The sequence below is a fragment of the Ambystoma mexicanum genome, chromosome 4p (genome assembly GCF_040938575.1).
Source record: "Ambystoma mexicanum isolate Mex_15411 chromosome 4p, UKY_AmexF1_1, whole genome shotgun sequence".
NCBI classification, from domain to species: domain Eukaryota; kingdom Metazoa; phylum Chordata; class Amphibia; order Caudata; family Ambystomatidae; genus Ambystoma; species Ambystoma mexicanum.
The window spans coordinates 650,800,157-650,825,962 of record NC_090927.1 but is presented as its reverse complement, the minus strand read 5'-3'; positions in this window follow the sequence as shown (position 1 = coordinate 650,825,962).

Sequence of the window (25,806 nt, the reverse complement as noted above, 5' to 3'; positions counted from 1 at the left end):
TTGCCTACATGGAAGGGACCCTTTGAGATCATCGACAAGATCTCCCCTGTGGCCTACAAAATCCACATCCCCAAAGGTCCTTTGGCAGCGGGGGAAGACAAGTGGGTCCACATAAACCAGTTGAAATGTTGCCATCCCAGGCACACTCTGCAACAACTGGAGGAATCCTCTGGAATCCTAGCGGGTACTGTCTCAGACTAATTCTGTTCCAATCATAAAACATACCACATCTAGTCTCTAAAATATTGTGATTTGCATGAAACTGTCTCTTAGTTATACTGTTTTTTTTTTCAAAATAAGAATGTAATGTTTCGTGATGATGAAATGCATATGCTGCCCCACTATCTCAACGGCGGTGGAAAAACGTCTATGAATAGGTATTGCCGCTCTTCCTTTGTCGTCCTAGGAGAAAGAAAACCTTGAGACGGGCCAAGGAGGACGATCCGGAGACCGGGAGCTGAGACGCAACGGGCTCGGGGTACCGCCCAATATTCCCATCAGGACCGGCGAGGAGAACCGATCGATCCGACCGGATGGAGGAAAAGATGCTGAACTGTGCCATCTATTGGAAGAAGATGAGGAAACATCCCAGATCTTGCGAGTCCCATCAGTGAAACCGAATGGCCATCGCAAGAGGGGGGCTTGTGGGATGTATTTACCCATGCATCCAAACCCTACCTCAAAACTGTGCAGTACTGACATGAAAACATCATGATGGCCAGAGCTTCCCAGAAAATGCACAGGGAAATGCAGGAAGAATAGGCTGCCACCCATTTTTGCCGATGTTATGGGCACAGAAGGACACTGCCTAAAACCACCATTGGACTACCCGCACAGTAGTCTGAAACCATTGGGAATGGCAATGCTGATTGCCAAATGCAACCTAGAATTGTGGGGAATTCATTCTTAAATCCCAAAAATGGGTGCAGTACCAGTACTCACCACTATCCAAAAGCCGGCAGTTTAAAACCACCCTGTGTTTCTCTGAAGGCAGGCTCAAACTGTCTATTTTAAACATTGCAACACATCTAAAAACTCACTGGACACCAGCAGACATTTGGTAGAATGGAGTGTTGTGTGCCTACAAAATCTGGGAAATGAAGAGCCCAAAACAATGCTTATAACAAAACTGCTATGGAGTCAGCAGTTTAAGTTGCACTGGATTTAAAGACACTAAAATCGAAAATGTTTAGATTAAATGAGTGACCTATGTTTGGTGTCACATGCCTTTGTAACTGTTTAAATGTCATAGTTTTAAACTTAGAATCAGCCTTCTAGCTGCATATGTGAAAATGTTTAGTTTTATTTGAATGCAGAAACTGGGGAACAGAAATGACAGCTTAAAGAGATTCCAATTTGCCTGGCAACTACCCCCATCAGGAGTGAAACTTGAGTCACAGCTGTGTTCCCAGGCCTAGCTGCCCTTTTGCTGCTCACACTAAGGATATGCCATCTATCTGATAATTGAATTACCTGTGCTCTGCAGGAAAGTGAACAAAGCCCTGTCCTGGCTCAGGCAAAGGTTTTATTGGCAGGAGTCGTAAATGGTCGTAAAAAGTGGCTTCCTCCTGAGGAAAGGGGAGGGGCACTGCCTGTGAGAGCAAGCTGGCTTGGCAGAACTGGAAAAACCAGAAATTCAACCTTGTGCTGAGGGTAAACCACACCCCTTTGGAGCCAGAACATAACTTTAAAAAGATGAATAACTCATAGAGCGGACATGTGAAAATTGTATAAATGATACCATAATTCTTGTGATTTTTCTGCCCACAGTTTAAGAGGTTTTTAGAACCGGTGGTATGTTCAGGGGGGTTTTAGCGGAAAAGTGGATATTACTCTAAATGTATGCATGTTAAAAATCTGAAACTTCATCAGTTAATGTCCATACTCCCTGCACACATGTATGTAAAGTTGGGTCAATGTCCGAAAGTGAAAAATCAGTTAAAAAGTCAATTATGTGCCATTTCTGAATGCAAGCTCTTAGAAACAGCAGATTTGGACAGAGACATGGCTAAATTCAGCCACACCATGTATATGTAATTTCAAGCAACTGTGTAACTGTGAAATATGTCTTTTATTATCAAATATAGAATGTGTGCAATCTGACAGAGGAGTGTCCTATCTGCAAGCCATAAAATGACATCCCTCTGACTCACAGTTCATTCCCCAATCAAATAAGAAATGGAAGTTTGACCAATTAGAAGCTGAGAGAGAGGTAGGGTCAGTGATGCTAGAACACACCCACATTCTAAACACATAAAAGCAGACAGACATGACAGATAGGGAGCTTCAAATTCCATCTGCAGCGGGACGCTCTGCCGAAAAAATCCATACTTTACCTCCATCAAACCTCCAGAGAGCCAAACTAGAGACTTCAATCTATCCAGAACTAGAGACCCAGACCAGAGAACCAGAGAGAGCTGACCCAGATCACTGTGAGGTGCAGAGACCAGAGGCGAGTTTAAAACCTGACCAGATCCATGGCGAGGCCCATTTCACTCAAGAATATAGTGTGAGTACCTAGAAAACTGTGCAGAACCAATCTCCTAGTTAAAATAATATAATTCAATCTATTTAATCTAAGTAGAACTGCCTCCTAACTGTCACCTGTCATTTGTAAGCTGCACTTGTCTTTTTGAACTTTAAAATTTCAAATCTGAAAAACGACCTTTATTTAATCGCTCATATCTCCGCAACCGTTTGTGCTAGAGACTTGCAGTAACTTTCATTTTGAAGCTGAGATCCTAGGCTTTCCTAGGACCCCAAAACGATAGAGATAGTCCTTGTGGTTCCTCTGTAATAGCGCTCGGCGCATCCGCGAATTTTGCCGCGATTTGCAAATTTCTTCACATGTAAAAACTGCTGCTGCTTGCCTTCCATTTGCCAGAAATTCGTTTAACCTGCTAACTATCCCTGCATCATTGCTAGTGTGAGCCTGGACTAATATTAACTAGATACCACTCACCCTGAACCTCTGAAGGGGAATTAAAAGCATTTTAGCATATTTTAATTCATTGCCAGCACATATCAAAGCAATTTGGGCCTGTGTTTTCAAACTTCTGTAGTCTAAGCTTGCTGGGGTGAACTGAATCACATTTGATTGCATTTCTGAGAACTGTGTGTTTTCCTTCCATTTCCTTGCCTTGCATCAAGGGGGGGAGGGGATTGCCAGAGAAAAGTGATTACATTGTTTGGTTGAAATCATATTGAGTATTTTCTGTACGGCATTCATTGAATATTGCATCCACCTGAGCTTACATAAAGCATCCTCTACCACCTTATACTTTTGTTCCTATTTACCAGTGGGCTACCTTATCCATTTCATGTCAACTCATTAGTGATTATAAGAAGTGTGCTAGTGCCAGATTCTCCGTTGTTGATCTTTATCATATCAGATTAAGTGTGCTATTCAATTATTAATTTATTATAAAGCGTGATATATATATATTGTTTAAATTATCAAATAAACCTTTTAACTTGCAAAACAGAACTACTTCTTGGCTCAGTGGGGTCAGGGGGATTCCAAGAGAGGGGTGTTATATAGGGGTAGTCATCCAGAACGCATGAACTGGACATAAAGATATATCAATAAGGGTTTCCATTCAGTATCCCAGACTAGGCATTGACTTAGCTGTAGTGTTGAATTGAATCCTCTTACAATCCCACCTTTTGTCCCTTACTTTAAATATTTCCAGCACTGTGCCTACACTGACAGCCCACTCTGGGTTCCGGGCAATTGATTGGAAAAAGGCCTCATTAATCTTGTTAAATTCAGATTGGTCTCTACAAGTACCATTAACAATCTCCATTTTCATCATCCCCATAAGAGATCACTCTTTAGCACGCATGATTTTAATGAACAGTTTGTCTCTAGTGATCTTTATCAGCGTGGACAAGGAGGTTAATCCAAGTTCTAGTCTAATGGCTTCAACATGAGTAGAATTTGAGAACCCCAAATGTTTTCTCCAAGCTGCAACTTTCACTTTATTTGCCCATGATCCACATCTGTAAACCAGGTCTCAAGGCCATTCAGTATATAAGCTACAAGCCTCTTTATATATCCTCATCATTCCAATAAGGTTATATCCTGCAGTGCATTTTACAAATTGTTTAATAGCTAGCATTATTGACCAGGGCCTTCATTCGTTTTTTAGTATGAAGTATCTCCTCTCCTCCTTTTATCTCTAGGTCATAGCCCAAATAGCAGTCATGTCATACATTCTCATTTATTCCCTCCTTACACTGAAGGTAATTCCTGTTACCCTTGGTTTTCCCGAAACACATGAATTTATTCTTCAACATATTTACTTTGAAACCCATTTTCATCTGCATAATCCAAGATGGCCTGGGCACTGGACTAATTCCCAAAAAATGTGATGAAATAGAGCAATGCCTTCAGCATATTCAAGCCATTTAGTTCGGCCCAATTAAGGGGGTACATTATTGCTCTCTGTTAAGTTGGAGGTAGTATCAGCCAGGAACAGGTTGAACAGAAGTGGGGCCAGTACACACCCTTGTCTGAACCATTTTCTGATAGGAACAGGTCTAGATAGTTCACCAATTCTATTCAGCTCAATTCTAGCCATGTTTTTCCTGTACAATAGCTGAGATGGGTGAATTAAATTACAGGGAATCCCCATATCTCTGAATTTCCACCACAGTTTACATCTATCTACATTATTGAATGGGGCTGAGAAGTCTACAAAGAGGGCATAGAGAGGCGGAACCAAATATTAGAAAATACTCTAAGAAAATACCAACTCTTAGAAAATACTCTTGTATTTGTAATTGGAGAGTTGGTAATCAGAATATTAATAGCCACAGATAGCCCTTTTCTAAAGCCATTTTTAAATTGGCTCATAATCTGTTTATTTAACACCCAACTGTTAATCTCACGCAGCAGAAAAGTTGAAAATATTTTGCTAGCTCCCTCTATCAGTGACAAGATCCTGCCGTTATATGGATTCTCGCTTCTACCTTTTTTGAAAACAGGGTTAAGATGTGCAACCTGCCAGAAATCTGGAATCTCACCTCTCTTTACAGTTTTCTCAAATAGTGTCACCAACATTTCCGACCACACTTCAGGATTCAGCTTCAATACTGCATTCTATAGCCAGTTAGGGTCAGCAGACGCAAGTACGTTAAATGTCATTAATGGTTTTATTAGATCCTCCTTCTGTAATTTCAACTTAATAGTAACTTTTATTATTTCTGGCTCTAGTTTAGCTTGGAATTTTTCACTAAGAAACTCACGCCAAGTCTCCTCGTTAATTCAAGAGTACAGTTCCATTGCCACTGCGTTCTTCCCAAGCAATCTACTATCCCCATCATTAAGCAGAGCAACTATTCCTACCATGCTGCATTATTCCATCATGAGTTGTATCGCTCGACCCAGTTCCTATATCTATTTTTTAACTAACATTTTATATTTTCCTCTTCATGTCTACTAGAGCTTCTTATACGTCTGAATTCCTGGCGCAGTACTTTCTTTTAATTTCTCATCACCGTGTCATAAGGGCGACTCATTTTATAAACTGTCTAGCTAAAATTGCAACAACTCAGTGGTAAAAATGTTGCTGTTATCAAACGTTTGCAATTAACTGATTGTTTGTCTCCCATATCTTATATTCACTATCTTCTGTATTTATGAAGCTATTGATCACCTCTAGGTTACGATCTGACCAACCTAGTAAATGTTTCCCACCATTCAACTGCACTGCACCTACTCAATCATGCAATATTTATCAATAACGTCGAGCTCCATGCTCAGAGGTAGGATAGCATGATTACTACATTTGTTAAAATCGGCCTTCATGCTGTTCACACTAGCTTTTGACTCATCGCTTCCACACAAGTTGTCAATAGTATAGAGTTCCAACCCACTCCTCCAAGTCAAAGATGCAGGGATGTCACCTGACACCTGAACATTCATTATTAGCAGATTCACATCATCACAAAATCCAACACACAACTGTGCTTGTCTTGCTGTCTTACTGGTCTGTACTCCATTTTTACCACTACTGATGGCATTATTCACACAAAGGGTGTTCAAATCCCCACCCAGCAGAATGAGCACATTTCTTTCCCCTTTTATTACGGAAGACATTCAACAGCTCAAGAGCATAACATTGAATGCTCTCTGTAAAACCGCCACCTGGAGGGTCATTCACATTAACATATGTATAAGGGGGCACTGGAAGATAAATGACACAAAATGTGGGTAGTAAACATGCTTGCAACCTGTGCTAAGACTGCAGAATGGAAAAAAAGAAAACCAGAACAGTGTATTAACATAGTTGTTTACAATAAAAACACATGGTATCCTCAAATTCTAATGCAATCTCTCTGGATTAAGACATCATCGAATGAATTCCACATAATTGTGCATGTGCAAAACACCTCACAGCTGTTAAAATACGAGGCAAAGATATCTGCACAGATGATGATGTAGTGTTGCAAGGGTAAACAATATTTGAGCATATAAAAAGTTTGTTTGTACATGTACAATTGTATGATCGTTCTACCCCAGGAGGCCAAAGTGGGAAGGGGTAGAGGACAAATTGCAGATGTGCAGTGAAATCTGGAATATTCTTGCTGCAACCATGTTAATGTTGCATTTGTGCTTTCCCAACGTTCAGTACAATCTAATGTCCAGGTAAGAATAAACCAAGACATCTGAACCCTGAAATTAATAATGAGTATGTGCTCATTCTAATGAAAGAGGTGTTAGCTGATAATGCAGGTGTCACTGGCTTCACTCAATGAGGTGTAGGCTTGGCTCCTAGCACTTCTTAGTTTGACCAACATTGTTGGGAAAGAAATGAGCCTTTAGCACCCCCCTAGGTGCTGTAGAGCGAGGCGAGTCCCATAGACAGACATGTCATGTACTAGGGGGGAGAGGGCTGTGCTATAAGACCCGACCCAAAGACAATGCTGCAGTAATTATAGATATAGAGACTTTGTGCGTGCATATAAAGAGATGCAATTTTTTAGTTATGCTAGACACATTCAGTCCTGCATAGCTGCGCGGTAAAGCGTAGGCCCGGCGGAGAAACCCGAACAGGCCCTAAGGCTGAGTGCAGATTAACCTGCGCTGCAGACTCCCATTGAAACTTCCCCTTGTTCCTTAATTGTTGTAATTACTTGTTATGCCAGAGAGGAATGTGCCCTGCAAGGACATGAGTCAGCACTAGGCTCCTCGCAGCGCACATTCATCACAGCCAGGCCAACAGCAGACGTCCAACCCCCACCGAGCCCACCAGGAGTAATGGCACCCACCACTGACCCAGTCCAAGAACCCCTGAATTCCACGATAATGGGTGACCTCAGACCACATCCCATAAAAGCAATACTCATAAAAGATCTAAATGAACATGACCATTCCACTGTATTCAATAAAAACACCCTTTGGAGTACGAGGCACAGGGAGGAATACATTGTAGTTCAAAATGAGGGTGGAAGTCTTGGGTGCGGAGAGTGCAATATGAACCGAGCAAAGACTGTGTGGGCCATCATGATTGTGTTCCTCCTCCTGTGCCAGTCACCAAATTTCCCAGGTGCATGCCATAATGATGTGGTAGTATTATCTTGCAATAGCAACTCTGTAAAAGCAGCAAGTGAAGCGCCTGACCTTTTGTCCCTGGAGAGATGAGCCCCACTGACCCCATGTGAGAGAAGACAGACGGGTGAGACTGGAACCAATCGCAGCCTGGCATCCCTATGGAACAGGCCAATCTGTAGGGTCCCACCAACCAGCCACGTGGATCTTCACCATATATCGATGATGCAGTGATGCCTTATTAGCTTATGTTTACATCACTGGGGTCCAGAATATTCTCGAGCAGCAGAGTTCTTTGCTCGCACCCTTACTTTTTGGCTGATTAAAACTTGTTCTTGTTCTCTAGGCCTTTTTTCCCTAGTGGGTTGTATTTTTTCTGGCTTGAGTGTACAGGGGAGTGCCTTCATTTGGTGTCCCTGATGAGATCCCAGCACCCCCGATACCTGCGTAGGCATCTAGGCAACCTCTGCAGAAGGGCTGCACCCACCGACAGCGACCAGCCCAAACAAATGCGTACTTCCCAGTGGTTGTGCAGGAGCCGTCTTTGAAGAATCCTGCCTGCTCTTTGGAGCTGGTGCAGCCCCAAGTAGAGGTACAGGCCAGTGTTTGAATCACATAAATGGAAGAGTTCTGGTGAACGCGGGCACGTGAGTGTGACCTTGCAGGGGATAGTGTAAGAGGATTCAATTCAACACTACAGCTAAGTCAATGCCTAGTCTGGGATACTGAATGGAAACCCTTATTGATATATCTTTACGTCCAGTTCATGCGTTCTGGATGACTACCCCTATATAACACCCCTCTCTTGGAATCCCCCTGACCCCACTGAGCCAAGAAGTAGTTCTGTTTTGCAAGTTTAAAGGGTTTATTTGATAATTTAAACAATAGATATATATATCACACTTTATGATAAATTAATAATTGAATATCACACTTAATCTGAGCAGTAATCAATAATGGATAGTCCGGCACTAGCACACTTCTTTATACTCAATGATGAGTGGTTATAGGATGGATAAGATAGCAACAATACTTTTATGGTTTCAAATGGATGCAGGGTGGAATGAAATTGCAGTACAGAAATACTCAATATGATTTCAACAAAACAATGTAATCACTTTTCTCTGGCAATCCACTCCCCCCTTTATGCAATGCAAGGAAATGGAAGGAAAGCACACAGTTCTCAGAAATGCAATCAAATGTAATTCAGTTCACCCCAGCAAGCTTAGACTACAGAAGTTTGAAACACAGGCCCAAAATGCTTTTATATGTGCTGGCAATGAAGTGAAAAATATGCTAAAATGCTTTTAATTCCCTCTAGAGGTTCAGGGTGAGTGGTATCTAGTTAATATTAGTCCAGGCTCACTCTAGCAATGATTCAGGGATGGTTCTTAAGAGGCAAACGAATTTTTGGCAAGGAAAGCAAGGAAGCTGCTGTTTTCACACGTGGCTGGATTTTTAACCAAATCGCAAATCGCGGTAAAATTCGCGAGAGCGAGAATCGTGATTACGGAGAAAGTATAAGGAGTAGGAAGTCGATTCTAGGCTTGTTGGAAAGGTAAGATTCTAAGCTTTCAGAGGAAAGTTAAACCAAGTTCCTAGCACACACGGTTAACCTTGTGAAGGTTATTTTTCGGATTTGAAATTTTAAAAGTTCAAAGCGACAGGTTACAGCTTGCAGATAGTAAATGACAGGTGACAGCTTTTAGGCAGTTCTGGTTAGATTAAAATAGATTGAATTATATTATTTTAACTAAGAGATTGGTTCTGCACAGTTCTGCTAGGTACTCACAATATATTTTTGAATTAGGCCTCGCCACGGATCTGGTCAGGTTTTTGACTGGACTCCGGTCTGGTCTGGGTCTCTTCACAGTGATCCAGGTCAGCTCTCTGGTTCTGCTAACAGCGGTCTGGGTCAGCTCCGCTCTGCTGGTCTAGCCTCTCTGGATTCTGGATACTGCTCTGCTTTCTAGGTACTGCTACAGGTTCTGGAGATTGATGGATTTGAAGTCTGGATCTCTGGATGTGAAGTCGTCGATCAGCATGCTCCGCAGCAAATGGAATTGAATGTCTCTATCTGTCCTGACTGTCTGCTTTTATGTGTTTTGAAAGTGGGTGTGTGTGCAGCATCACTAGCCAGCGCCTCTTTCAACTTGTCATTGGCCCAATTCTCCCCTCTCCCATGATTGGGGAAGGAACTGTGAGTCAGAGTGATGCTGTAGGTTTTATGGGTCAGAGGATCCTCCCCTGGTCAGTTTGCCCACAAATCTATATTTGATTCAAAATGCACATTTCTCAGATACATAGTGGTTTGTCATTGCGTGTACATATTACCTATCACATGAGGTAGTCTCTGTCCCAAATCTGCTCTTCCTAGGAGCTTAGGTTCAAAAATGGCAACATATTTCACTTTTTAGTCGGGTTACCAATATTGGATTTTTCCCCGCATTTACACAGATGTGCCCATGGTGTGTGGGCATTAGGTGGTGGAGTGTCAGATTTTTAACATACATACATTTAGAGTAATATCCTCTTTTCCGCTAAAACCCCCCTGAACATACCACCGGGTCCTACCACGTCTTCAAATGTGCACAGAAAAATCACAAGAATAATGATATCACTTATAAAATTTTCACAAGTCCGCTCTATGAATGATCCATCTTTTTAGATTTATGTTCTGGCCCCAAAGGGGTGCGGTTTCCCCCAGCACAAGGTTGAATTTCTGGTTTTTCCAGTTCTGCCAAGCCAGCTTGCTCTCACAGGCAGTGCTCCTCCCCTTTCCTTCCAGGAGGAAGCCACTTTTACGACCCCCATAATAAAACATTTGCCTGAGTCAGGACAGGGCTTTGTTCAGTTTCCTGCAGAGCCCAGGTAATTCAATCAGATAAGTGTCATATCCCTTTTGGTGGGAACAGCAAAAGGCAGCTAGGCCTGGGAACACAGCTGTTGTGCAAGTCTCAACTCCTGTCGGGGGTAGCTGGTGGGCAGAATTCAGTTTCATTAAGACAGGTTTCAGATAAAATGTCACTTTTTGTTCCCCTGTTTAAGTCAAGGCAATTTTTACATATGCAGCTAGAATGCTGATTCTAAGTTCAAAACTATGACATTTCAACAGTGACAAACTATGTCACACTCAAAAGTAGGTCACTCAGTTAATTTAAACATTTTCGATTTTTGGTAGTTTTAAATCCAGTTTCAGTTACGCTGCTGCAGACCTGCAGAGCTCAGCCAGTCTTGTTATAAACCTTCAAGTCACTTCAGAATATAACTTTACATTGTATCCACCTCTTAGTAAGTCTTTCTTTGGCCTGCTTTGGGTTCATTTATTCAGTTTTACACAAATGTCTGGTGTTGTTTTAAAACACCGGCTTTCTGATAGTGGTGAGTACTGGTAATGCAACCATTTTTGGGATCTTTCTTGGATTAATGCATTCCAAACAGGAATGGTTCTTACATGGTAGTAAATCCTTGCTTAACATTGTTTTGATGGGGCTCCTTACAGTAAAATGGTTATGTGGAACCCCACAAAAGGGTTGAATCTTTAAAGTGGTCCGGTGAGCCACGATTTCAGCAACTTTTTGAGATCAGTAACAGTGGATTTTGTTAACAAAGATCTTTCTTTACACTGGTGGGTGGCAAGTGAGGTAACCATTTTGGTGTGCGCACAAACTGCGTGGTTCTCCTGGATTCTGGTGCACTTGTGGGCTTTTTGGCCATCTTGGATTTTCTAAGCCCACAGCACCAAATGTTGCAGCATGATAGCTCAAACGTGGGTCAGGACACCCAACAATAGCAAGTAGGGGACAGATGTATGGCGAAGTGTGAACATGCAGAGATTGATATAGGGAATGTGGGATGCCTGTGGCTTGTTTTGTTTTTTGTTTTCTTAAATTTTTTAAGGAGAATAATAAGGAGAAGAAAACGGCGTGATAGGGAGCCTCCCTGAGTGAGGGGGGAGGGTGGTGCCACAACTATTGTTTAACAAAGAAGAAAAGAGGACATACATTGGAGCTCAGTATAATTCGAGAGCTCAGGGCATAGTAGTGATTGTTATTTTAGCTTATTGTATTAGTTAGTTTTATATGTGCATTTTTATTGTGTAGGGAGGAGGCCCAGAAGGGTCTTTGCGTGGTTTGTGTGCGGGTGAGGATAGTGTAATTTGTGTGAGCAAGGACACCGAAACAGGAACAGGGACGTGGGGAACATAAAATAGTATTTTTGATTTTTTGTGTCAACAATGGGTGGGGGGGTATTGAACTGTGTTGTTGACAATATCTGCATAACTGTGTGGTGCATCAGCACAGGCATGGCACTATTAGCAGGCACACAGGAGACAAAACCATGGGGGGAGAGAACCCCATAGAGTACATGTGCAAGACTCTGCAGTTGTACTGCGATAGTATCAAGAAGTATCAGAACCAGAGGGTGACCGAGACTATGGGTGCCTGAGACTAGGGGAGGGCTCCTTTGATAGACATATGCTAGAACACATGTCCATCTTTTTGACAGTGAATTACAAAGGGAGAGAGCATGCAGGGCTGGGGTTTCCAGAACGGTACGCAAATACCATCGTTATTCAGCCTTGTTCAGCCTCATCAGTGAGGAGTAGGTTGGGTCTCTAGGCCCAGCAGGCACGGGACCCACGTCTGGGCATACCCGTCCCTCTCGGGTTGACAAAGCAAAAACAAACAGTTGATGGCTGGAGGTTTAGAATGAATCTTACCACTGGCATTGCTCTCGGCAAACCTCCAGACCATTGTTCTTGGCCTGCCAAGCCATTACAGAAGGGGAAAGAGCATATGCAAATCAGGTGTGGTCACACCCAAAAAGGGGCAGTCAAGCCCGAAATGCTAGGTCACATCCCTTCTGCATGAGACCACAAGCATCCCCAAACATGTTTCAGCCTTGTTAGGCCTCATCAGTGAGGAGTAGCTTGGGTCTCTTGACCCAGCAGGCATGGGACCCAGGTCTGGGCATACCCGTCCCACTTGAAGTGACAAAGCAAAGACAAAGAGGTGATGGCTGGAAGGTTTAAAATGAATCTTCACCACTGGCATAGCTCTGGACAACACTCCAGACCATCTTTCTTCGCCTGCCAAGTCATTACAGAAGGGGAACGACCATATGCAAATCAGGCTTGGTCCCACCCCAAAACGGGCAGTCCGCCCGAACTAAAGCGTAGGCCCGGCGGAGAAACCCGAACAGGCCCTAAGGCTGAGTGCAGATTAACCTGCGCTGCAGACTCCCATTGAAACTTCCCCTTGTTCCTTAATTGTTGTAATTACTTGTTATGCCAGAGAGGAATGTGCCCTGCAAGGACATGAGTCAGCACTAGGCTCCTCGCAGCGCACATTCATCACAGCCAGGCCAACAGCAGACGTCCAACCCCCACCGAGCCCACCAGGAGTAATGGCACCCACCACTGACCCAGTCCAAGAACCCCTGAATTCCACGATAATGGGTGACCTCAGACCACATCCCATAAAAGCAATAGTCATAAAAGATCTAAACGAACATGACCATTCCACTGTATTCAATAAAAACACCCTTTGGAGTACGAGGCACAGGGAGGAATACATTGTAGTTCAAAATGAGGGTGGAAGTCTTGGGTGCGGAGAGAGCAATAATAACCGAGCAAAGACTGTGTGGGCCATCATGATTGTGTTCCTCCTCCTGTGCCAGTCACCAAATTTCCCAGGTGCATGCCATAATGATGTGGTAGTATTATCTTGCAATAGCAACTCTGTAAAAGCAGCAAGTGAAGCGCCTGACCTTTTGTCCCTGGAGAGATGAGCCCCACTGACCCCATGTGAGAGAAGACAGACGGGTGAGACTGGAACCAATCGCAGCCTGGCATCCCTATGGAACAGGCCAATCTGTAGGGTCCCACCAACCAGCCACGTGGATCTTCACCATATATCGATGATGCAGTGATGCCTTATTAGCTTATGTTTACATCACTGGGGTCCAGAACATTCTCGAGCAGCAGAGTTCTTTGCTCGCACCCTTACTTTTTGGCTGATTAAAACTTGTTCTTGTTCTCTAGGCCTTTTTTCCCTAGTGGGTTGTATTTTTTCTGGCTTGAGTGTACAGGGGAGTGCCTTCATTTGGTGTCCCCAATGAGATCCCAGCACCCCCCATACCTGCGTAGGCATCTAGGCAACCTCTGCAGAAGGGCTGCACCCACCGACAGCGACCAGCCCAAAAAAATGCGTACTTCCCAGTGGTTGTGCAGGAGCCGTCTTTGAAGAATCCTGCCTGCTCTTTGGAGCTGGTGCAGCCCCAAGTAGAGGTACAGGCCAGCGTTGGAATCACATAAATGGAAGAGTTCTGGTGAACGCGGGCACGTAAGTGTGACCTTGCAGGGGATAGTGTAAGAGGATTCAATTCAACACTACAGCTAAGTCAATGCCTAGTCTGGGATACTGAATGGTAACCCTTATTGATATATCTTTACGTCCAGTTCATGCGTTCTGGATGACTACCCCTATATAACACCCCTCTCTTGGAATCCCCCTGACCCTACTGAGCCAAGAGGTAGTTCTGTTTTGCAAGTTTAAAGGGTTTATTTGATAATTTAAACAATAGATATATATATCACACTTTATGATAAATTAATAATTGAATATCACACTTAATCTGAGCAGTAATCAATAATGGATAGTCCGGCACTAGCACACTTCTTTATACTCAATGATGAGTGGTTATAGGATGGATAAGATAGCAACAATACTTTTATGGTTTCAAATGGATGCAGGGTGGAATGAAATTGCAGTACAGAAATACTCAATATGATTTCAACAAAACAATGTAATCACTTTTCTCTGGCAATCCACACCCCCCTTTATGCAATGCAAGGAAATGGAAGGAAAGCACACAGTTCTCAGAAATGCAATCAAATGTAATTCAGTTCACCCCAGCAAGCTTAGACTACAGAAGTTTGAAACACAGGCCCAAAATGCTTTTATATGTGCTGGCAATGAAGTGAAAAATATGCTAAAATGCTTTTAATTCCCTCTAGAGGTTCAGGGTGAGTGGTATCTAGTTAATATTAGTCCAGGCTCACTCTAGCAATGATTCAGGGATGGTTCTTAAGAGGCAAACGAATTTTTGGCAAGGAAAGCAAGGAAGCTGCTGTTTTCACACATGGCTGGATTTTTAACCAAATCGCAAATCGCGGTAAAATTCGCGAGAGCGAGAATCGTGATTACGGAGAAAGTATAAGGAGTAGGAAGTCGATTCTAGGCTTGTTGGAAAGGTAAGATTCTAAGCTTTCAGAGGAAAGTTAAACCAAGTTCCTAGCACACACGGTTAACCTTGTGAAGGTTATTTTTCGGATTTGAAATTTTAAAAGTTCAAAGCGACAGGTTACAGCTTGCAGATAGTAAATGACAGGTGACAGCTTTTAGGCAGTTCTAGTTAGATTAAAATAGATTGAATTATATTATTTTAACTAAGAGATTGGTTCTGCACAGTTCTGCTAGGTACTCACAATATATTTTTGAATTAGGCCTCGCCACGGATCTGGTCAGGTTTTTGACTGGACTCCGGTCTGGTCTGGGTCTCTTCACAGTGATCCAGGTCAGCTCTCTGGTTCTGCTAACAGCGGTCTGGGTCAGCTCCGCTCTGCTGGTCTAGCCTCTCTGGATTCTGGATACTGCTCTGCTTTCTAGGTACTGCTACAGGTTCTGGAGATTGATGGATTTGAAGTCTGGATCTCTGGATGTGAAGTCGTCGATCAGCATGCTCCGCAGCAAATGGAATTGAATGTCTCTATCTGTCCTGACTGTCTGCTTTTATGTGTTTTGAAAGTGGGTGTGTGTGCAGCATCACTAGCCAGCGCCTCTTTCAACTTGTCATTGGCCCAATTCTCCCCTCTCCCATGATTGGGGAAGGAACTGTGAGTCAGAGTGATGCTGTAGGTTTTATGGGTCAGAGGATCCTCCCCTGGTCAGTTTGCCCACAAATCTATATTTGATTCAAAATGCACATTTCTCAGATACATAGTGGTTTGTCATTGCGTGTACATATTACCTATCACATGAGGTAGTCTCTGTCCCAAATCTGCTCTTCCTAGGAGCTTAGGTTCAAAAATGGCAACATATTTCACTTTTTAGTCGGGTTACCAATATTGGATTTTTCCCCGCATTTACACAGATGTGCCCATGGTGTGTGGGCATTAGGTGGTGGAGTGTCAGATTTTTAACATACATACATTTAGAGTAATATCCTCTTTTCCGCTAAAACCCCCCTGAACATACCACCGGGTCCTACCACGTCTTCAAATGTGCACAGAAAAATCACAAGAATAATGATATCACTTATAAAATGTTCACAAGTCCGCTCTATGAATGATCCATCTTTTTAGATTTATGTTCTGGCCCCAAAGGGGTGCGGTTTCCCACAGCACAAGGTTGAATTTCTGGTTTTTCCAGTTCTGCCAAGCCAGCTTGCTCTCACAGGCAGTGCTCCTCCCCTTTCCTTCCAGGAGGAAGCCACTTTTACGACCCCCATAATAAAACATTTGCCTGAGTCAGGACAGGGCTTTGTTCAGTTTCCTGCAGAGCCCAGGTAATTCAATCAGATAAGTGTCATATCCCTTTTGGTGGGAACAGCAAAAGGCAGCTAGGCCTGGGAACACAGCTGTTGTGCAAGTCTCAACTCCTGTCGGGGGTAGCTGGTGGGCAGAATTCAGTTTCATTAAGACAGGTTTCAGATAAAATGTCACTTTTTGTTCCCCTGTTTAAGTCAAGGCAATTTTTACATATGCAGCTAGAATGCTGATTCTAAGTTCAAAACTATGACATTTCAACAGTGACAAACTATGTCACACTCAAAAGTAGGTCACTCAGTTAATTTAAACATTTTCGATTTTTGGTAGTTTTAAATCCAGTTTCAGTTACGCTGCTGCAGACCTGCAGAGCTCAGCCAGTCTTGTTATAAACCTTCAAGTCACTTCAGAATATAACTTTACATTGTATCCACCTCTTAGTAAGTCTTTCTTTGGCCTGCTTTGGGTTCATTTATTCAGTTTTACACAAATGTCTGGTGTTGTTTTAAAACACCGGCTTTCTGATAGTGGTGAGTACTGGTAATGCAACCATTTTTGGGATCTTTCTTGGATTAATGCATTCCAAACAGGAATGGTTCTTACATGGTAGTAAATCCTTGCTTAACATTGTTTTGATGGGGCTCCTTACAGTAAAATGGTTATGTGGAACCCCACAAAAGGGTTGAATCTTTAAAGTGGTCCGGTGAGCCACGATTTCAGCAACTTTTTGAGATCAGTAACAGTGGATTTTGTTAACAAAGATCTTTCTTTACACTGGTGGGTGGCAAGTGAGGTAACCATTTTGGTGTGCGCACAAACTGCGTGGTTCTCCTGGATTCTGGTGCACTTGTGGGCTTTTTGGCCATCTTGGATTTTCTAAGCCCACAGCACCAAATGTTGCAGCATGATAGCTCAAACGTGGGTCAGGACACCCAACAATAGCAAGTAGGGGACAGATGTATGGCGAAGTGTGAACATGCAGAGATTGATATAGGGAATGTGGGATGCCTGTGGCTTGTTTTGTTTTTGTTTTCTTAAATTTTTTAAGGAGAATAATAAGGAGAAGAAAACGGCGTGATAGGGAGCCTCCCTGAGTGAGGGGGGAGGGTGGTGCCACAACTATTGTTTAACAAAGAAGAAAAGAGGACATACATTGGAGCTCAGTATAATTCGAGAGCTCAGGGCATAGTAGTGATTGTTATTTTAGCTTATTGTTTTAGTTAGTTTTATATGTGCATTTTTATTGTGTAGGGAGGAGGCCCAGAAGGGTCTTTGCGTGGTTTGTGTGCGGGTGAGGATAGTGTAATTTGTGTGAGCAAGGACACCGAAACAGGAACAGGGACGTGGGGAACATAAAATAGTATTTTTGATTTTTTGTGTCAACAATGGGTGGGGGGGTATTGAACTGTGTTGTTGACAATATCTGCATAACTGTGTGGTGCATCAGCACAGGCATGGCACTATTAGCAGGCACACAGGAGACAAACCATGGGGGGAGAGAACCCCATAGAGTACATGTGCAAGACTCTGCAGTTGTACTGCGATAGTATCAAGAAGTATCAGAACCAGAGGGTGACCGAGACTATGGGTGCCTGAGACTAGGGGAGGGCTCCTTTGATAGACATATGCTAGAACACATGTCCATCTTTTTGACAGTGAATTACAAAGGGAGAGAGCATGCAGGGCTGGGGTTTCCAGAACGGTACGCAAATACCATCGTTATTCAGCCTTGTTCAGCCTCATCAGTGAGGAGTAGGTTGGGTCTCTAGGCCCAGCAGGCACGGGACCCACGTCTGGGCATACCCGTCCCTCTCGGGTTGACAAAGCAAAAACAAACAGTTGATGGCTGGAGGTTTAGAATGAATCTTACCACTGGCATTGCTCTCGGCAAACCTCCAGACCATTGTTCTTGGCCTGCCAAGCCATTACAGAAGGGGAAAGAGCATATGCAAATCAGGTGTGGTCACACCCAAAAAGGGGCAGTCAAGCCCGAAATGCTAGGTCACATCCCTTCTGCATGAGACCACAAGCATCCCCAAACATGTTTCAGCCTTGTTAGGCCTCATCAGTGAGGAGTAGCTTGGGTCTCTTGACCCAGCAGGCATGGGACCCAGGTCTGGGCATACCCGTCCCACTTGAAGTGACAAAGCAAAGACAAAGAGGTGATGGCTGGAAGGTTTAAAATGAATCTTCACCACTGGCATAGCTCTGGACAACACTCCAGACCATCTTTCTTCGCCTGCCAAGTCATTACAGAAGGGGAACGACCATATGCAAATCAGGCTTGGTCCCACCCCAAAACGGGCAGTCCAGCCCGAACTAAAGCGTAGGCCCGGCGGAGAAACCCGAACAGGCCCTAAGGCTGAGTGCAGATTAACCTGCGCTGCAGACTCCCATTGAAACTTCCCCTTGTTCCTTAATTGTTGTAATTACTTGTTATGCCAGAGAGGAATGTGCCCTGTAAGGACATGAGTCAGCACTAGGCTCCTCACAGCGCACATTCATCACAGCCTTGCCAACAGCAGACGTCCAACCCCCACCGAGCCCACCAGGAGTAATGGCACCCACCACTGACCCAGTCCAAGAACCCCTGAATTCCACGATAATGGGTGACCTCAGACCACATCCCATAAAAGCAATAGTCATAAAAGATCTAAACGAACATGACCATTCCACTGTATTCAATAAAAACACCCTTTGGAGTACGAGGCACAGGGAGGAATACATTGTAGTTCAAAATGAGGGTGGAAGTCTTGGGTGCGGAGAGAGCAATAATAACCGAGCAAAGACTGTGTGGGCCATCATGATTGTGTTCCTCCTCCTGTGCCAGTCACCAAATTTCCCAGGTGCATGCCATAATGATGTGGTAGTATTATCTTGCAATAGCAACTCTGTAAAAGCAGCAAGTGAAGCGCCTGACCTTTTGTCCCTGGAGAGATGAGCCCCACTGACCCCATGTGAGAGAAGACAGACGGGTGAGACTGGAACCAATCGCAGCCTGGCATCCCTATGGAACAGGCCAATCTGTAGGGTCCCACCAACCAGCCACGTGGATCTTCACCATATATCGATGATGCAGTGATGCCTTATTAGCTTATGTTTACATCACTGGGGTCCAGAACATTCTCGAGCAGCAGAGTTCTTTGCTCGCACCCTTACTTTTTGGCTGATTAAAACTTGTTCTTGTTCTCTAGGCCTTTTTTCCCTAGTGGGTTGTATTTTTTCTGGCTTGAGTGTACAGGGGAGTGCCTTCATTTGGTGTCCCCAATGAGATCCCAGCACCCCCCATACCTGCGTAGGCATCTAGGCAACCTCTGCAGAAGGGCTGCACCCACCGACAGCGACCAGCCCAAAAAAATGCGTACTTCCCAGTGGTTGTGCAGGAGCCGTCTTTGAAGAATCCTGCCTGCTCTTTGGAGCTGGTGCAGCCCCAAGTAGAGGTACAGGCCAGCGTTGGAATCACATAAATGGAAGAGTTCTGGTGAACGCGGGCACGTAAGTGTGACCTTGCAGGGGATAGTGTAAGAGGATTCAATTCAACACTACAGCTAAGTCAATGCCTAGTCTGGGATACTGAATGGTAACCCTTATTGATATATCTTTACGTCCAGTTCATGCGTTCTGGATGACTACCCCTATATAACACCCCTCTCTTGGAATCCCCCTGACCCTACTGAGCCAAGAAGTAGTTCTGTTTTGCAAGTTTAAAGGGTTTATTTGATAATTTAAACAATAGATATATATATCACACTTTATGATAAATTAATAATTGAATATCACACTTAATCTGAGCAGTAATCAATAATGGATAGTCCGGCACTAGCACACTTCTTTATACTCAATGATGAGTGGTTATAGGATGGATAAGATAGCAACAATACTTTTATGGTTTCAAATGGATGCAGGGTGGAATGAAATTGCAGTACAGAAATACTCAATATGATTTCAACAAAACAATGTAATCACTTTTCTCTGGCAATCCACACCCCCCTTTATGCAATGCAAGGAAATGGAAGGAAAGCACACAGTTCTCAGAAATGCAATCAAATGTAATTCAGTTCACCCCAGCAAGCTTAGACTACAGAAGTTTGAAACACAGGCCCAAAATGCTTTTATATGTGCTGGCAATGAAGTGAAAAATATGCTAAAATGCTTTTAATTCCCTCTAGAGGTTCAGGGTGAGTGGTATCTAGTTAATATTAGTCCAGGCTCACTCTAGCAATGATTCAGGGATGGTTCTTAAGAGGCAAACGAATTTTTGGCAAGGAAAGCAAGGAAGCTGCTGTTTTCACACATGGCTGGATTTTTAACCAAATCGCAAATCGCGGTAAAATTCGCGAGAGCGAGAATCGTGATTACGGAGAAAGTATAAGGAGTAGGAAGTCGATTCTAGGCTTGTTGGAAAGGTAAGATTCTAAGCTTTCAGAGGAAAGTTAAACCAAGTTCCTAGCACACACGGTTAACCTTGTGAAGGTTATTTTTCGGATTTGAAATTTTAAAAGTTCAAAGCGACAGGTTACAGCTTGCAGATAGTAAATGACAGGTGACAGCTTTTAGGCAGTTCTGGTTAGATTAAAATAGATTGAATTATATTATTTTAACTAAGATATTGGTTCTGCACAGTTCTGCTAGGTACTCACAATATATTTTTGAATTAGGCCTCGCCACGGATCTGGTCAGGTTTTTGACTGGACTCCGGTCTGGTCTGGGTCTCTTCACAGTGATCCAGGTCAGCTCTCTGGTTCTGCTAACAGCGGTCTGGGTCAGCTCCGCTCTGCTGGTCTAGCCTCTCTGGATTCTGGATACTGCTCTGCTTTCTAGGTACTGCTACAGGTTCTGGAGATTGATGGATTTGAAGTCTGGATCTCTGGATGTGAAGTCGTCGATCAGCATGCTCCGCAGCAAATGGAATTGAATGTCTCTATCTGTCCTGACTGTCTGCTTTTATGTGTTTTGAAAGTGGGTGTGTGTGCAGCATCACTAGCCAGCGCCTCTTTCAACTTGTCATTGGCCCAATTCTCCCCTCTCCCATGATTGGGGAAGGAACTGTGAGTCAGAGTGATGCTGTAGGTTTTATGGGTCAGAGGATCCTCCCCTGGTCAGTTTGCCCACAAATCTATATTTGATTCAAAATGCACATTTCTCAGATACATAGTGGTTTGTCATTGCGTGTACATATTACCTATCACATGAGGTAGTCTCTGTCCCAAATCTGCTCTTCCTAGGAGCTTAGGTTCAAAAATGGCAACATATTTCACTTTTTAGTCGGGTTACCAATATTGGATTTTTCCCCGCATTTACACAGATGTGCCCATGGTGTGTGGGCATTAGGTGGTGGAGTGTCAGATTTTTAACATACATACATTTAGAGTAATATCCTCTTTTCCGCTAAAACCCCCCTGAACATACCACCGGGTCCTACCACGTCTTCAAATGTGCACAGAAAAATCACAAGAATAATGATATCACTTATAAAATGTTCACAAGTCCGCTCTATGAATGATCCATCTTTTTAGATTTATGTTCTGGCCCCAAAGGGGTGCGGTTTCCCACAGCACAAGGTTGAATTTCTGGTTTTTCCAGTTCTGCCAAGCCAGCTTGCTCTCACAGGCAGTGCTCCTCCCCTTTCCTTCCAGGAGGAAGCCACTTTTACGACCCCCATAATAAAACATTTGCCTGAGTCAGGACAGGGCTTTGTTCAGTTTCCTGCAGAGCCCAGGTAATTCAATCAGATAAGTGTCATATCCCTTTTGGTGGGAACAGCAAAAGGCAGCTAGGCCTGGGAACACAGCTGTTGTGCAAGTCTCAACTCCTGTCGGGGGTAGCTGGTGGGCAGAATTCAGTTTCATTAAGACAGGTTTCAGATAAAATGTCACTTTTTGTTCCCCTGTTTAAGTCAAGGCAATTTTTACATATGCAGCTAGAATGCTGATTCTAAGTTCAAAACTATGACATTTCAACAGTGACAAACTATGTGACACTCAAAAGTAGGTCACTCAGTTAATTTAAACATTTTCGATTTTTGGTAGTTTTAAATCCAGTTTCAGTTACGCTGCTGCAGACCTGCAGAGCTCAGCCAGTCTTGTTATAAACCTTCAAGTCACTTCAGAATATAACTTTACATTGTATCCACCTCTTAGTAAGTCTTTCTTTGGCCTGCTTTGGGTTCATTTATTCAGTTTTACACAAATGTCTGGTGTTGTTTTAAAACACCGGCTTTCTGATAGTGGTGAGTACTGGTAATGCAACCATTTTTGGGATCTTTCTTGGATTAATGCATTCCAAACAGGAATGGTTCTTACATGGTAGTAAATCCTTGCTTAACATTGTTTTGATGGGGCTCCTTACAGTAAAATGGTTATGTGGAACCCCACAAAAGGGTTGAATCTTTAAAGTGGTCCGGTGAGCCACGATTTCAGCAACTTTTTGAGATCAGTAACAGTGGATTTTGTTAACAAAGATCTTTCTTTACACTGGTGGGTGGCAAGTGAGGTAACCATTTTGGTGTGCGCACAAACTGCGTGGTTCTCCTGGATTCTGGTGCACTTGTGGGCTTTTTGGCCATCTTGGATTTTCTAAGCCCACAGCACCAAATGTTGCAGCATGATAGCTCAAACGTGGGTCAGGACACCCAACAATAGCAAGTAGGGGACAGATGTATGGCGAAGTGTGAACATGCAGAGATTGATATAGGGAATGTGGGATGCCTGTGGCTTGTTTTGTTTTTTGTTTTCTTAAATTTTTTAAGGAGAATAATAAGGAGAAGAAAACGGCGTGATAGGGAGCCTCCCTGAGTGAGGGGGGAGGGTGGTGCCACAATTATTGTTTAACAAAGAAGAAAAGAGGACATACATTGGAGCTCAGTATAATTCGAGAGCTCAGGGCATAGTAGTGATTGTTATTTTAGCTTATTGTATTAGTTAGTTTTATATGTGCATTTTTATTGTGTAGGGAGGAGGCCCAGAAGGGTCTTTGCGTGGTTTGTGTGCGGGTGAGGATAGTGTAATTTGTGTGAGCAAGGACACCGAAACAGGAACAGGGACGTGGGGAACATAAAATAGTATTTTTGATTTTTTGTGTCAACAATGGGTGGGGGGGTATTGAACTGTGTTGTTGACAATATCTGCATAACTGTGTGGTGCATCAGCACAGGCATGGCACTATTAGCAGGCACACAGGAGACAAAACCATGGGGGGAGAGAACCCCATAGAGTACATGTGCAAGACTCTGCAGTTGTACTGCGATAGTATCAAGAAGTATCAGAACCAGAGGGTGACCGAGACTATGGGTGCCTGAGACTAGGGGAGGGCTCCTTTGATAGACATATGCTAGAACACATGTCCATCTTTTTGACAGTGAATTACAAAGGGAGAGAGCATGCAGGGCTGGGGTTTCCAGAACGGTACGCAAATACCATCGTTATTCAGCCTTGTTCAGCCTCATCAGTGAGGAGTAGGTTGGGTCTCTAGGCCCAGCAGGCACGGGACCCACGTCTGGGCATACCCGTCCCTCTCGGGTTGACAAAGCAAAAACAAACAGTTGATGGCTGGAGGTTTAGAATGAATCTTACCACTGGCATTGCTCTCGGCAAACCTCCAGACCATTGTTCTTGGCCTGCCAAGCCATTACAGAAGGGGAAAGAGCATATGCAAATCAGGTGTGGTCACACCCAAAAAGGGGCAGTCAAGCCCGAAATGCTAGGTCACATCCCTTCTGCATGAGACCACAAGCATCCCCAAACATGTTTCAGCCTTGTTAGGCCTCATCAGTGAGGAGTAGCTTGGGTCTCTTGACCCAGCAGGCATGGGACCCAGGTCTGGGCATTCCCGTCCCACTTGAAGTGACAAAGCAAAGACAAAGAGGTGATGGCTGGAAGGTTTAAAATGAATCTTCACCACTGGCATAGCTCTGGACAACACTCCAGACCATCTTTCTTCGCCTGCCAAGTCATTACAGAAGGGGAACGACCATATGCAAATCAGGCTTGGTCCCACCCCAAAACGGGCAGTCCAGCCCGAACTAAAGCGTAGGCCCGGCGGAGAAACCCGAACAGGCCCTAAGGCTGAGTGCAGATTAACCTGCGCTGCAGACTCCCATTGAAACTTCCCCTTGTTCCTTAATTGTTGTAATTACTTGTTATGCCAGAGAGGAATGTGCCCTGCAAGGACATGAGTCAGCACTAGGCTCCTCGCAGCGCACATTCATCACAGCCAGGCCAACAGCAGACGTCCAACCCCCACCGAGCCCACCAGGAGTAATGGCACCCACCACTGACCCAGTCCAAGAACCCCTGAATTCCACGATAATGGGTGACATCAGACCACATCCCATAAAAGCAATAGTCATAAAAGATCTAAACGAACATGACCATTCCACTGTATTCAATAAAAACACCCTTTGGAGTACGAGGCACAGGGAGGAATACATTGTAGTTCAAAATGAGGGTGGAAGTCTTGGGTGCGGAGAGAGCAATAATAACCGAGCAAAGACTGTGTGGGCCATCATGATTGTGTTCCTCCTCCTGTGCCAGTCACCAAATTTCCCAGGTGCATGCCATAATGATGTGGTAGTATTATCTTGCAATAGCAACTCTGTAAAAGCAGCAAGTGAAGCGCCTGACCTTTTGTCCCTGGAGAGATGAGCCCCACTGACCCCATGTGAGAGAAGACAGACGGGTGAGACTGGAACCAATCGCAGCCTGGCATCCCTATGGAACAGGCCAATCTGTAGGGTCCCACCAACCAGCCACGTGGATCTTCACCATATATCGATGATGCAGTGATGCCTTATTAGCTTATGTTTACATCACTGGGGTCCAGAACATTCTCGAGCAGCAGAGTTCTTTGCTCGCACCCTTACTTTTTGGCTGATTAAAACTTGTTCTTGTTCTCTAGGCCTTTTTTCCCTAGTGGGTTGTATTTTTTCTGGCTTGAGTGTACAGGGGAGTGCCTTCATTTGGTGTCCCCAATGAGATCCCAGCACCCCCCATACCTGCGTAGGCATCTAGGCAACCTCTGCAGAAGGGCTGCACCCACCGACAGCGACCAGCCCAAAAAAATGCGTACTTCCCAGTGGTTGTGCAGGAGCCGTCTTTGAAGAATCCTGCCTGCTCTTTGGAGCTGGTGCAGCCCCAAGTAGAGGTACAGGCCAGCGTTGGAATCACATAAATGGAAGAGTTCTGGTGAACGCGGGCACGTAAGTGTGACCTTGCAGGGGATAGTGTAAGAGGATTCAATTCAACACTACAGCTAAGTCAATGCCTAGTCTGGGATACTGAATGGTAACCCTTATTGATATATCTTTACGTCCAGTTCATGCGTTCTGGATGACTACCCCTATATAACACCCCTCTCTTGGAATCCCCCTGACCCTACTGAGCCAAGAGGTAGTTCTGTTTTGCAAGTTTAAAGGGTTTATTTGATAATTTAAACAATAGATATATATATCACACTTTATGATAAATTAATAATTGAATATCACACTTAATCTGAGCAGTAATCAATAATGGATAGTCCGGCACTAGCACACTTCTTTATACTCAATGATGAGTGGTTATAGGATGGATAAGATAGCAACAATACTTTTATGGTTTCAAATGGATGCAGGGTGGAATGAAATTGCAGTACAGAAATACTCAATATGATTTCAACAAAACAATGTAATCACTTTTCTCTGGCAATCCACACCCCCCTTTATGCA